This window comes from Triturus cristatus, chromosome 4_2 (genome assembly GCF_964204655.1).
Source record: "Triturus cristatus chromosome 4_2, aTriCri1.1, whole genome shotgun sequence".
Lineage (NCBI taxonomy): Eukaryota > Metazoa > Chordata > Amphibia > Caudata > Salamandridae > Triturus > Triturus cristatus.
In genome coordinates, this window is record NC_140586.1 from 88,421,142 (window position 1) to 88,433,739 (window position 12,598).

A 12,598-nucleotide genomic window follows, 5' to 3' on the forward strand; every position below is an offset into this window, starting at 1 on the left:
CTGTGCACAGTTTTTTGTTTTCACATTCATTGTATCATACACTGCATTTGTTTTCGGCTGCAATTGCGGTCTCATTTCTGTCATAAGAATAACATTCATGCATCATTATTGTGTGTCCAATCTGTATCGTTATACACTCAAATTCTATTTATAATCATGTCGCTAAATGTTTTGTGCCACTGGATCTATCCTTGTTCAGTTTGCTTAATTAATTGGCTGATAATATGCCATACTGTCATCCTTTTGTAAGCACATCATAGTCATGTATTTAATCCCTGTTCCATTTTTAGGTCTCACCTAGTGACGCAGTGCGAAGCGCTGTCGCTAGCAAGATCTATTGTTGTTGACTTGCTTTGGAAGGGGGACAGGACATGTGCATGAACACAAAGGATTGCAATTGTGAATGCGTTTGTGAAGACGTATGACGGCATTAGATTAACTTGCAGAAGAGGGGATGTGCACGTGTACGGCTGGCGCCACGTTTTATTGCTAAACAACGGAGAGCATTTCACATTTGCATGCGACAGCCTATGGGGCGTTGGCACGGTGTGGGCTTGCGTAGTCGACAAGGATAATAGAAATGCAGGCTAGTTTCAACCACGCGCTGTTGTAATACGCCTCCTTCCTATTTTTTTGCTACACAACTCAAAGCGCTGCATAAATGTAGTCAACAGCCACGGCGCGTTACCGCCTACTGCTTCCTTGATGAACACATGAATAAATGGGACGCATACTTTTTTTTATGTTCATACCTTACGTTCGGTTTAAAAATGCTGCCGCTGCTTTTACATTTTCCCATGTGTGCTTATTGGTCTAAAAACTTTTCAACAGACATTCATTACTTTCGCTGCTGTCTCAGACCTAATTATAGAATCTTTTCACTCGCATTACCAATAATGCGCTTTTAGTTACTTTAACTACTCTGTTTTTCTATTGCTTTGTAGCGCACTCGTTTGTAATTTTTTTCATTTTTATTTACACTAACATGATGTAACGCTAACATGTAATGCGCCGCGTAATACACCTTTATGTATGCGTCGGCTTGCAGCATTAGCACAACACGCACTTTCGCTTCGCTCCCACACGCGGACGCTTTCGCTTTCCCTCGCTCTCTCCCTGTCTCCATTGAGATGTGCGTGCGTGGACAGCATATGTTCACGCGTACGCTTTCCCTCTTTCTCGCTCCCTCCCTACCTCCATCAGGCCCCTTCTGTTGCAGATCTGCCCCTTTCCTCATGCACCTCCAATAAACGCTCTGGCCGAAGGTTGACTGAACACTGTCGCTGCGGTCGACAGCTTGTGCACGCGTGCAGAGGACTGGAGTTGTGCATGCGTACGCACATTCCTGTCCACGCTCGCGCGTTTGCTCTCAAGGCGACAGCTTCTTTAACAAGGCACTACTGAGAGACAGGGATTTATCAAGCCTCAAGTGAGATGGCAAGAACCAAAAAATGTAAAGGAGAACCCAAGACTTACAAAGTACGCACACCCATAATTTGGTACAAAGTAACAACTCTGCGGGTTGAGGTTAGGAGGTTTACCTAAAAAGGGGGGGGGGGGCAAGTGTCTCCTCCACAGCAAGATCTCTCCCATGGAAGTGGAAGCAGGGTGCCAGTGAAGTAAGGTATGGTTACATGGAGAATGTCTCCCAGAGGGTCTAGCCGAGTAACCAAGCAAGGTGTCACTGCGGGAGAAGCGCAAGTTGTTTCCCCATAGGGTCGTGAGCTGTCAGCACTCACCTCCTCGCTATTGAGCACTTACACTCGCGCTTGATGCTCTCCACGGCGATGTTTGCCATGTCTGGAGCCGGGCGCTGCTCCCCCTCTCGCCCCTCCTCCTGCTCACTATGGCACAGTTGCCGCTGTTCGTCCCGCGCCCGGTGCATGCACACTGCTACCTGTGACAATGACACTCATGTGCAGCGTCTCCACCCTCAGTCAGGGGGCGGCCCAGACTGGGAGGGAGGTGCTTACACAGGAGAGGCGGGGGGCCTACGGAGTCAAATCGGCAAAGGGGTTTGTGATGGCGGACGTCGACCGGTGGAGAACTTTAGGCCTCGCTTTCGAGCGCAATGGGCGCTTCGGCTGGTGCATCACAATAGGGCTGGTAATAGGTCTATTGTTGTCGGGCCGTGGTAGAAGCCCCGCTGCACAGTAGGCTCATCGCCCATTCATAGTCCGAGTCCTTAGACTCATCCTCGTCGTTAAAAAGCAGCAAGTTAAAGAGTGCGTATATGAGGGGCAGGTTCACGTCATTACCCTTGCTTTGGAAAGACGTTCTAATATAAAAAGTAAAAGTGTACAAAATGCTGGTTTTGTTTCACTTTGGAAGATGGCTTGACTTATTTAATTTGTGAAACGCAGCGTGCAACCATTACCTGCCTCCGGGCAATCGAAAAGAACACATTTAATTTGCCAAAAGTTTCAAATGGGGAGGAGGTTGGAGGTCTTATGACATTCAATACTACTCATGTTAGAACTTTCTACCAAGCTGTATTGCACTGATTTTTTTTACAGTTGTGCACTAGTTGCCACTGTAATCATGCATAGAAAAGCGAAATGATGTTTGTGCTTGCCAACGCATTTTTTCTCATTGCTGGCCACCAATCCTGAAGCAGTCCAGCTTTTATAAGGGCTGACCAGAATAAACAAGCATTTGCAATGCCTTTGTAAGAGTTTGAGCTATTGTCATTGTAAATGACAATGCCTTTCATTTATGTGTTTTGAAAACCTGAAAGCGGTCTGTAAACACACAGTTTTACGCACCACTTGCATGTTTTCAAAACACATAAATAAAAGGCATTGTCATTTACAATGCCAATAGCTCAAACTCTCGCAAAGGCGAGACCTATTGCATTGCAAATGCTTGTCCTATTTATTAGGCAATATGCTGAATTGTCAACCAGGTAATGAGTGCATTTCGGCCATTTAGCGTTATTCAAACTATTTGCTAGTCTGTTTTCCAATACACTCCAGGTATTGAATGCATTCTGGTCATTTAAATTATATTTTAAAGTCTGTTTTCCAATATACTCCCCTGGTCTTTTCTACACATAGGCTCGGGCCAAGCATACGTTCAGTGTTACGCGCGGCGCTCTGGCTGCGATGCGCACGCAAGGCGTGCACGCTTCTGACATCTTTCAATTAGAAGCTTTACGCGTCTGCCAGTCTCCTGACAGACACTGATGGGAGAGGAGCCTTCATCTCCAGGGTGATGAAACCGCATTTTTAGGGTAACTTTCTTGAGGCCCACAGTTGTGTCTCTTTTCGCCATCTTGCATACAATTCTACATTGCGGGACGGATGTACTCAGCATTTCATTTAATTATACCTTGTAGATGAAATAGGGTAATTGGTTCCCCTTTCGTTCAAAGGAATGCTGATTGCCTTACATATATTGCACCGCAATCCAGCATCACGGATGTGTTTAAGTTGGATTTGATTTGGGTTTTTAGTACCCCGTCAAGCATTTCAGCTGACTAGATGTTTAGTGATCTACGCCACATTGCCATGCGGGTAAGTGTTTTTGAGTGTTTTTACACTTTCATTAATTGATCCTACTCGATTTGGTATTCTGATGTGCACCTCCATTTATTTACAGACTCCTCATTCCTGGGAGCTGTGATCAGGTCTGCCAATATTAGGTACCTGAAATAGGTCAGTAGTCCATGACCCATAGGATGCAATTTTTTTATTATTTTACAATACAGCATTTATTTTACGCTTATTCTTCTAGGTTGCCCCCTACACTTCCCTTGTCATAAAGAAGACCCACAAGCGGAGGTTTGAAATTACCCTCTACGCAATAAATCGGGTCGAAACGTCGACATATACCCATAATTCTGGACCTGTACCGTATTCTACCACTACCCCGTACACCAAAAGGATGATGATTCTCTGCAACTACTAAAAAATTTATAAAAATGATGGCAAAAGGATGTACTGTGGACAGGCCATAATACAATGGTGCATGTTCTACTTGTAACCAGTGTGGATTATAAAATTGTTGCAATTACTTCCCTTTAATTATCTTCACTCTGAAGTTTTTTCTTTTCCCATGTACTACACACACGAGCACTACCTCTTTGCACCCCTGTCTTTGAGCAACCTTTTGATTGATATTTATTCGGTAATTTTACCTTTTTGGTTTATTTAAGAGTAAAAATAAAAAGTTCCCTACAGAAAAATAGTGGGTGTTTTTTCCTTTTTCATGGTGCATATTTGAGAATGTTACTTTGACATGTATGAACTACCTTGTGCTGATTCTTTCAAACAACAAATTATACTTGAATTCTGAACGTCTCTTACTTGAGGCGCGTTAAGGAAATCTAGGACTATTTGTTATATATACTATATGATACCCAGGTCCATAGACAGTGATCGGGTTACCCCATCAGTGTATAATAGTATTCTATCTCGGGATGTTTTTGATATTCTATGTGTGCTTAAGAATTGTATCACAGATAGCTTTAGGATTGTAACTCAGATTAGAACATTAGAATGTTGAGCACTCCATTGCAGACAATGGAGTGCTCCGCGCTTCTACCGGCTAGTAGAAGCCCGCAGAGCAACATTCTTTTTTTTTTTTCATTCACAGCTGCTGCTGTGAACAATGGCCTCTCCGGACCTGAGGGGATTTAAATCTCCTCGGGCTCCGACAGGCCTTTGTTTTATTTGTTAGAACATTCTGCCCTCTAGTGGCAGAATGTTCTAATAGCCTTATAGCCCTCCGTAGCTGGGCCCTACCGGCCATTAAAGTCCTGCTCCCTTGTTAAAGGCCAGAGCCGAAAATGGTGGAGCAGGCCTTTAATGGCCGGTATAGCCCGCTACAGTGGGCTATAAGGCTATATTAGATCATTGGAATGTTGAGAGCTCCTTAGAAGACAATGAAGTGGCTCAGGGCTTATAATGGCTGGTATAAGCCTGCTGCTCCAACATTTTAATGTTTGTCTTTCTGTTTCTCCCTATTTCCCTCAGTTTGTGGAATGTTCTAATAGCTTTATAGTCCTTCTGCATCTTTCTATACCGTCTGTTAAAAGTATTCTCCCTCGTTATAGGCCCTCACCTGCTGTTTGGGTCTATAACGAGCTTTCAGTCACTTTAGCAACTAATATAGCCCTCGGCAGATGGCTGTAAGGTTATAATGTATTATTTCCCCGATCTATAAAATAGGCAGCAGGAGCCAAGCAAAGAACTATAGGCTTTTGCACTAATAGACATAGATGCCAAATACTTTGCGGGTATCATACTGGAAGAACTCACTGAATGGGCATCTAAGAAAGGTTTAATTCCCATCAACCAGACAGGTTTCCAAAGAGACACAGGGACAACCACAAACATTCTTGCTCTCTCACTTTTAATAGATGCCACAATAAAAATTAAAAAGCCACTGTATGTTTGCTTTATCGACTATACATCCGCCTTCGACAGCATAGACAGGGGGAAATTCTGGACTAAACTATCAGGCTGGGAAATAGACCCGAAACATTTGAATCAAGTAATTTTCTTGCACTCTGATACATGGATTAAAATAAAGCTGGGGACAGGCAATTACCTATCAAGGGAAATACCGACCACTAAAGGACTGAAGAAGGGCTGTGTTCTTGCCCGACCTGTTTAATCTCTATGTCCGACCTCTCAGCAGAGTTTGATAATTGCAACCACCACGCCCCCAATCTAGGGGGCCTTACACTGTCAAATCTTCTGTATGCAGATGATTTAATATTGATTAGCCGAACTCCAGTAAGCCTGCAACATCTTATAAAGACGACAAGCAGCTTTTCAGACAGAAATGGTTTTATGAGCTTTTGTATAGGTGTTTCTGAATGTATTTTTCCCATTGCAAAGATTTTTATTAATCATGCAATAAAGATAATTTCAATTTTATAATGTATTTAATATTTTCTATCAGAATGTCTTTAGTTGTGGATTTAGAATGTGCTTAGTATCCTGTCAAATAATTTATTTAGATCTCAGAATGTGTTTAGTATAATACTGGAGAGCAGTTTTGGTATTGTGTTCAAGAATATCCTTAGTACTGCTCAGGTTTTTAAAGTTGTATTTCAGAATATCCTAAGTATTCTCTCCAGGATGTCTTTAGTATTTTATTTCAGAATATCTTTAGTGCCGTGTCTCAGAATGTCTTAATGTTATTTTAGAATGCCTATAATTCTCTATCGGAATGTAGTTAGTTTTGTATCTCAGAATGCATGTAGCATTTTATCTCACAACTGTTTAAATATTGTGTCTCAGAATGTCTTTAGTACTATCTCTTAGAATATTTCTATTATTCTATTGCAGAGTTTTTTATTATTGCATGTCAGAATATTGTATTATTGTATCTCACAATGACTATTATTGCAACTCAAAATTGCTGTGATAGTGTATTTCAGAATGTCAATAGTATTCTGTCTGAGAACGCTTTTAATATTTTATCTCAGAATGTCTTTAGAATTCTATCTCAGAATGTCTTTGGTATTGTATCTCAAAATGTTTGTAGTATTGTATTTCAGAATGTCTACAGTATTCTGTCGCAGAAGATTAATAATAATTTTAACTCAGAATGTCCTAAATGTTTTATGTCAGAATGTCTTAGGTATAGTATTGCAGACTGTTTGTAGTATTGTATTTCAGAATGTCTACAGTATTCTGTCGCAGAATATTAATAATAATTTTAACTCAGAATGTCCTAAATGTTTTATGTCAGAATGTCTTAGGTATAGTATTGCAGACTGTTTGTAGTATTGTATTTCAGAATGTCTACAGTATTCTGTTGCAGAACATTAATAATAATTTTAACTCAGAATGTCCTAAATGTTTTATGTCAGAATGTCTTAGGTATAGTATTGCAGACTGTTTGTAGTATTGTATTTCAGAATGTCTACAGTATTCTGTTGCAAAACATTAATAATAATTTTATCTCAGAATGTCCTAAATGTTTTATCTCAGAATGTCTTGGGTATAGTATTGCAGACTGTTTGTAGTATTGCATTTCAGAATGTCTTTAGTATTTTCTCCCATAGAGTGGATTTAATACTATATAGTCTTGAGGATTCTTTCAAAAAATGTCTTTGCCATTGGATTCTTTCTGTTACACATGTAGCTGATGATGTGGTTTCTGAAGTCAGGAGTTCTCATCAAGATAAGTAGGTGTGATGCTCTTGGGTGTACCCTGCTAGTGTAGGTGAAATGTTACAAAGCAAGAAGAAAGAAATAGAATAGGTTTCATCCAGTGGTCAACAAAATAGCTGACAGGTATCCGAGCAATATTGCATATTCTTGGAGACTGGGTGTCTTTGTGAGAGTTCAAGTTCTCAGGGATATGTCTGAGTATGTTTGTGAGAGTTCAAGTATATGCGGTACCAAAAATGACTTTGATATTGTTTTCGTCGTCCATATTCTTACCACCTTTTTCACCCACAATTTGGAACACTGAATAAGCATATTTTAAATTTTCCTTCTTTTCTGCGGCACTCACCCATGAGGCCTGGTGGAATAGAGTGAGGTGGAAAGACATTGTAGCTGCTTTACTATGATAGCCTTTCATTTCATCGCGATGTTCTAAGAGGCCATCGTAAGTTATAAATTAAAGTTATATACGCACAATTGGTTGCCCACACTTTATACAATGCAATATACTCTCATTAATTGGCTGCAATCTTGCACTCTGGTCTGACCAGAAGTCCAAACATGGATGCCTTGTGAGTCTGGAAACAGGATATCCTAAGCCAGAGAAATACAAAGCTATAGTACATAGGTACCTACTTTGCCATCTGAATCTATCATATCTCAAAACCACTTGCATTAAATGGCTAGGCTGAGAATACTGCAAGGGTGTGGCAGCATACTTTCCCACTCAGCCTTAAATGAACACGTTTTAGAGAAAAATGTTACATGTTGGGTGTACCCAAGCATCCTCGTTGGATGAAGCCTCCATGGCATAAATCAAGCATGTATTTATTTATTTGTCAGCTGTATGAAGCACTAATTATCAATGAGGTATCCTGACACTAAAAGAACTAAATGACAGGAGTACCAGCCAATTACACAGTAAAATGGCAGATTTCCAGGGACTCTCAGCTTGAGATGGTTAGCCACAAGGCATGCACAGGATTCCAGGTGGCTGCCTTGCGGATCCCCCTTCTTTTAGCCATGTTTATGAAAAGCCAGGGGTGCTGCTATAACTCGGTGCATTGAGCATGGAAATAATCAGGTAATGCAATCAGGGCCAGGCAGATTGTCTGGCCCTGGAAGGGTGGGGGCCGTTTTTTGTTACTGGGGTCTTGTTTAGCAGCCCTTGTAACAGCACAGCACCTGTGCTGGTTGGACATAATTGCCAGGGATGGCTTGCGATTCCAGTCTGGCCCTGAATGTAATCCCCTCAGTTGCACATCATTGAGAGAGGCTAAAACAACCTAAAAATGATGGAGTCTGCTTGCTCACGCCATTAACAACGTTATCTATCAAGTTGACAAGAAACTCCTTTTCTTGTCCTTGACAAGGCAAAATTGACCTCTCATCTAGCATGCAAATTGCGAGGGTTCTCCTGCGATACTACCTTTGTGGGAAACAATACTATAGCCTTATAGCCTGACGTAGCGGGATATACCGGCTATTAATGGCCCGCTGCAGCGTTAAAGGCCCGAGCCGAAGGCGAGGGACTTTAACAAAGCAGCGGGACTGTAATTGCCGCTATAGCCCTGCTACGAAGGGCTATAAGGCTATCAGAACATTCTGCCACTAGAGGGCAGAATGTTCTAACAAATAAAGCCTTCAGGGAGCGTGACGGGATTGAAATCCCCTTGGGCTCCCTGAAGCCTTTGTTCACAGCCAGAGCTCTGAACAAAAACATTGGAATGTTGGAGCTCCGGGCTTATACCAGCCATTATAAGCCCGGAGCACTCCATTGTTTTCAATGGAGCTACCAACATTCCAATGTTCTAATACAGAGTTATCCCTCAGTTGACTTGGAACCCTGAAAGGACACTCCAAGGTTGTTTGGGGGAAATGTTTTAACCCCATAAAAATCAACATGAATCTAAGAAATGATAAAGGCCTGATGTAAGTGATGGCCAGTAACAATGATCACTTCCATATGTAAAATATCAAAACTCAGACCGCACTACTCTGAAAGAATGTTTTGTTTAAATCTAGTGAAGAATGTGGCTTATTTGTCAAAAGTATTGGCAAATTTGTGAGTCCTAATAGTAGCTAAGGGCAACATTTAGAGTTGGGGGGATGGGACAAAACGTCACAAATGTGACGGATACCCAGTTAGCAATATTACAAGTGCATTATAACTTATGGTACTTGTAATACAGCTGACGTGTACATCCCTAAATATTTTATGGAGTATCCTCTTTGCCAAATTCTAATATTTCCTGACTTTAATCTATTGGAATTTACTTCATATTTGGACGGAAGATAAGTGCTTATCTCCCACACACCCTGACCTCACTAGGCACTAGCGGGGAGGGGAGCTCATTTTCAAAACTGCTCTGCTGGTGCACACCAAACAGAGCACTGCGCAAATTTGGACGCAAAACTAGTGAGGGTACCTAGGGTAAAAAAAAGCCAACTGGGGCGGCAGAAGCTTCATTGTTAATGCGGCTAAATCCTGGAATTCTCTTCCGTTATCCATGAGAAAAATGTCCAATCTCATGGCCTTCAGGAAAGCATTAAAGACATGGCTGTTCTCCAATTATATATTTTTTTAAACTCTCGCACTGCTCCAGCCCACAGCAGGCCTTCACACAGCGCCAGGACACCTTCGGGTAACAGTTGCGCTCTACAAATACCACTAACATTAACATACTTGACTTCTCTGCTTTTACTGACAACTGTTATGTTGATTTGTATAGCCCACTACTCAGCCGAGAGGGTATCCAGGCACTTGAAACTGAAAATAAAGTTGTGAAGACAGTTTGAGAGCTGGGCAACACAAGGCTGAAACCTCTTCTTGTCAGAGAGTCGCCTTATATGCTTGGCATGTACCCCTAAGCTGGCTGCAATGAACTGTCATCTCACCATGGCCCTCAGCAAACCTAGGTCTGAGGGTCAGAGCAAAATTCATACACCTGGTGGGTCACACTTTATTCTTGATCGCAGATAAGGACCTGAGCTGTGTTGTAAAGGGCGCACAGAAGTAAGCATGCCAAGATATACACGATAAAGCATCCATAATGAGCAGCTAATTAGCATCTTGTATTCTGGTGACATCATTAAGCAAAAGACGGATGCATGAATCACCGGAGCCCAAGACGCCAATTACAGCCTTAATTATGTATCGCTGGCAAAAGACGAGGCTTATTAATGTACATGCAAAAGAGGCCCCCGTGGGATCACTCTCTCTCTTGGCACCAGATCTCCTTGGCCATTCTTTCTGTCTTCTGGTCTTAGGGACTGTTCTCCCTCTTGCTAGAACTCTGCATTACACATTTTATACACCAAGTACAAAGGCTTACCTCCTACAACCGATTGTGTCAGGACTTTAAATCCCTTACTCTAGGGTCACCAAGGCCAGGCTGGGGAACCGAAAGCAGCCTTGTCAAAAATGCTCAAACCAGCCCGCTTCCTTCATCTCCTCTAGCAATCTCACTCTTTCCATCCATCCATGCATTCTCTCTCTTTCTATACTCTCTCTCTCTCTCTCTGATCACTTCCTCTCTGCCTTCCACCCACTTGTTCTCTCTCTTGAAGCCTCCTGTGTCTGCACTTAACCTTGGGAAGTAGGGGAAGTGGTAGAGACCCCAGAAGCAGCCCTGGGGTTTAACAAAACTGGCCACTGAGGGCTCCAACCCACTGGGAAAATGCCCAGAGGAATCGAGGGCCTTTCTGGCAATGAAGGTTACACAAATCACCAACCCAGCAGCCAGATATTCGAATTATAGTAAACACAACAAAATGATGGACGGAGGGCTAAAACTTTTCAAACATTCACACCCAGTCAAGAAATCGGATTTGAATCCATAATTATGTTGCTCACCATGAGGCCCCAATTTGGACCCAGCCATATACAAATCAGTCTTGACCCTGCTCCTTGTGGAAACAGTCCAGGCTGAACTGCCAGGCTTGGTACTCCCTCGACCAGAAACAAGTTTCCTGGAACCTGTTTCAGTGTATCACCTCTTATCAGCCAGGCTAGCTTGAATCCAGTTACATAACGAGCATGGGGCCTATGTCTGGGCATCCCCTTGGCCACTTAGGGTGATCATAACAAAAACAACAAGATGATGGATGGAGCGCTGAAACTTTTCAAACACTCATCCCCAGTCAAGAGATCTGGGTTGAACCGATCATTCTTTTGCTCACCATGCCACCCGAGTTTGGACCCAGCCATTTGGAAATCAGTCTTGACCCTGCTCTTCATAGGAACAGTCCAGCCCAATCAGCATGGCTAGGGCCTCTGCTGGAACTCCGTGCTCTAAGAGGAGCAGACAAAAATCTGCGAACTTCACCGGCGGAATTTTTCGCCCACCCCTACAAATGACGCACACCCACACTTTGATGCACCCCACAGAGACAACCCTCAGACTCCTCGCCCTCGCATAGGTTCAGTGGGTCCCATTAACCCCACCCCTTTTGACCATCACTGCATGGAAAAACCAACCTTCAGCACAAAACAATTCTTCTCGCTAATTTGACTATGATCTGTCCACGGAAAGCCCAATAGATGAACCTCCAATGACAAGCACACAAGAGTAGATACATATGTCTACAAGAAAAAGCAGTAAGTCACACATGTGCTGTACAAAAACTGCACAATATAACATATGCTGTTCAGTGCTGTTTTTGGCATTACTTGCATGACCTTCAGGTGCTATTTTTCAGGTCGGGCAATACGTCCCTGGCAGTGATTGGTACTGGGATGTGCAGCATCAGTCCATGAGGAACAGATCCAGAGACCTGACTTTCAGGATAACCACTGAATACGTAAATAATCCCATTTCGAGCCATATATGTGCACTTATTCCGCCGGGTGGGTACAGTGAAAAACTGGTAGGAGATCCAGCCCTCATGGGATAGGAGTGGACAGTCATGCATTAATAGGTGAGCGTAGTGGAAAAGGTAGGGTTTAATACTTTCCTGAACTAATAATAGTCACTCTGGACCTAGGGTTGAGCAGCAAAGGCTTCCCTTGTGTGGCTCCCAGACAGACGACACAGCGTATGACATGTGCTTCTTTGTTTCTTGTGAAGGTAGCAACAAAGGAGACTAGTTTCTCGGGTTCACTACTGCTGCATAATAGCTGAATTTCCCTATCAGATACAGAGGATCTCTGGCATATAATGACTGAGGAACAATGTACATCGCTTTAAATTCAATTCAGGTTGCCGCTGGTAGCTAAAGCTGTTATCTGATGACATTTTTAAATTGAGTTAAGATTACAATCGCCACTGATCTAAAAAAGTTATAAATCATTAACAAATCCTTTATACTAAAAATCAGAAAAGTATTTCAAAATGAAGGATTAACGCATAGCAGTTTCTATTTAGCCATTAGACATATACGGTAAGACCTGGCTTGGCAGTTCGGGCTGGACTGTTCCCATGAGGCACAGGGTCAAGACTGATTTGCATATAGCTGGGTCAGAACCGAAG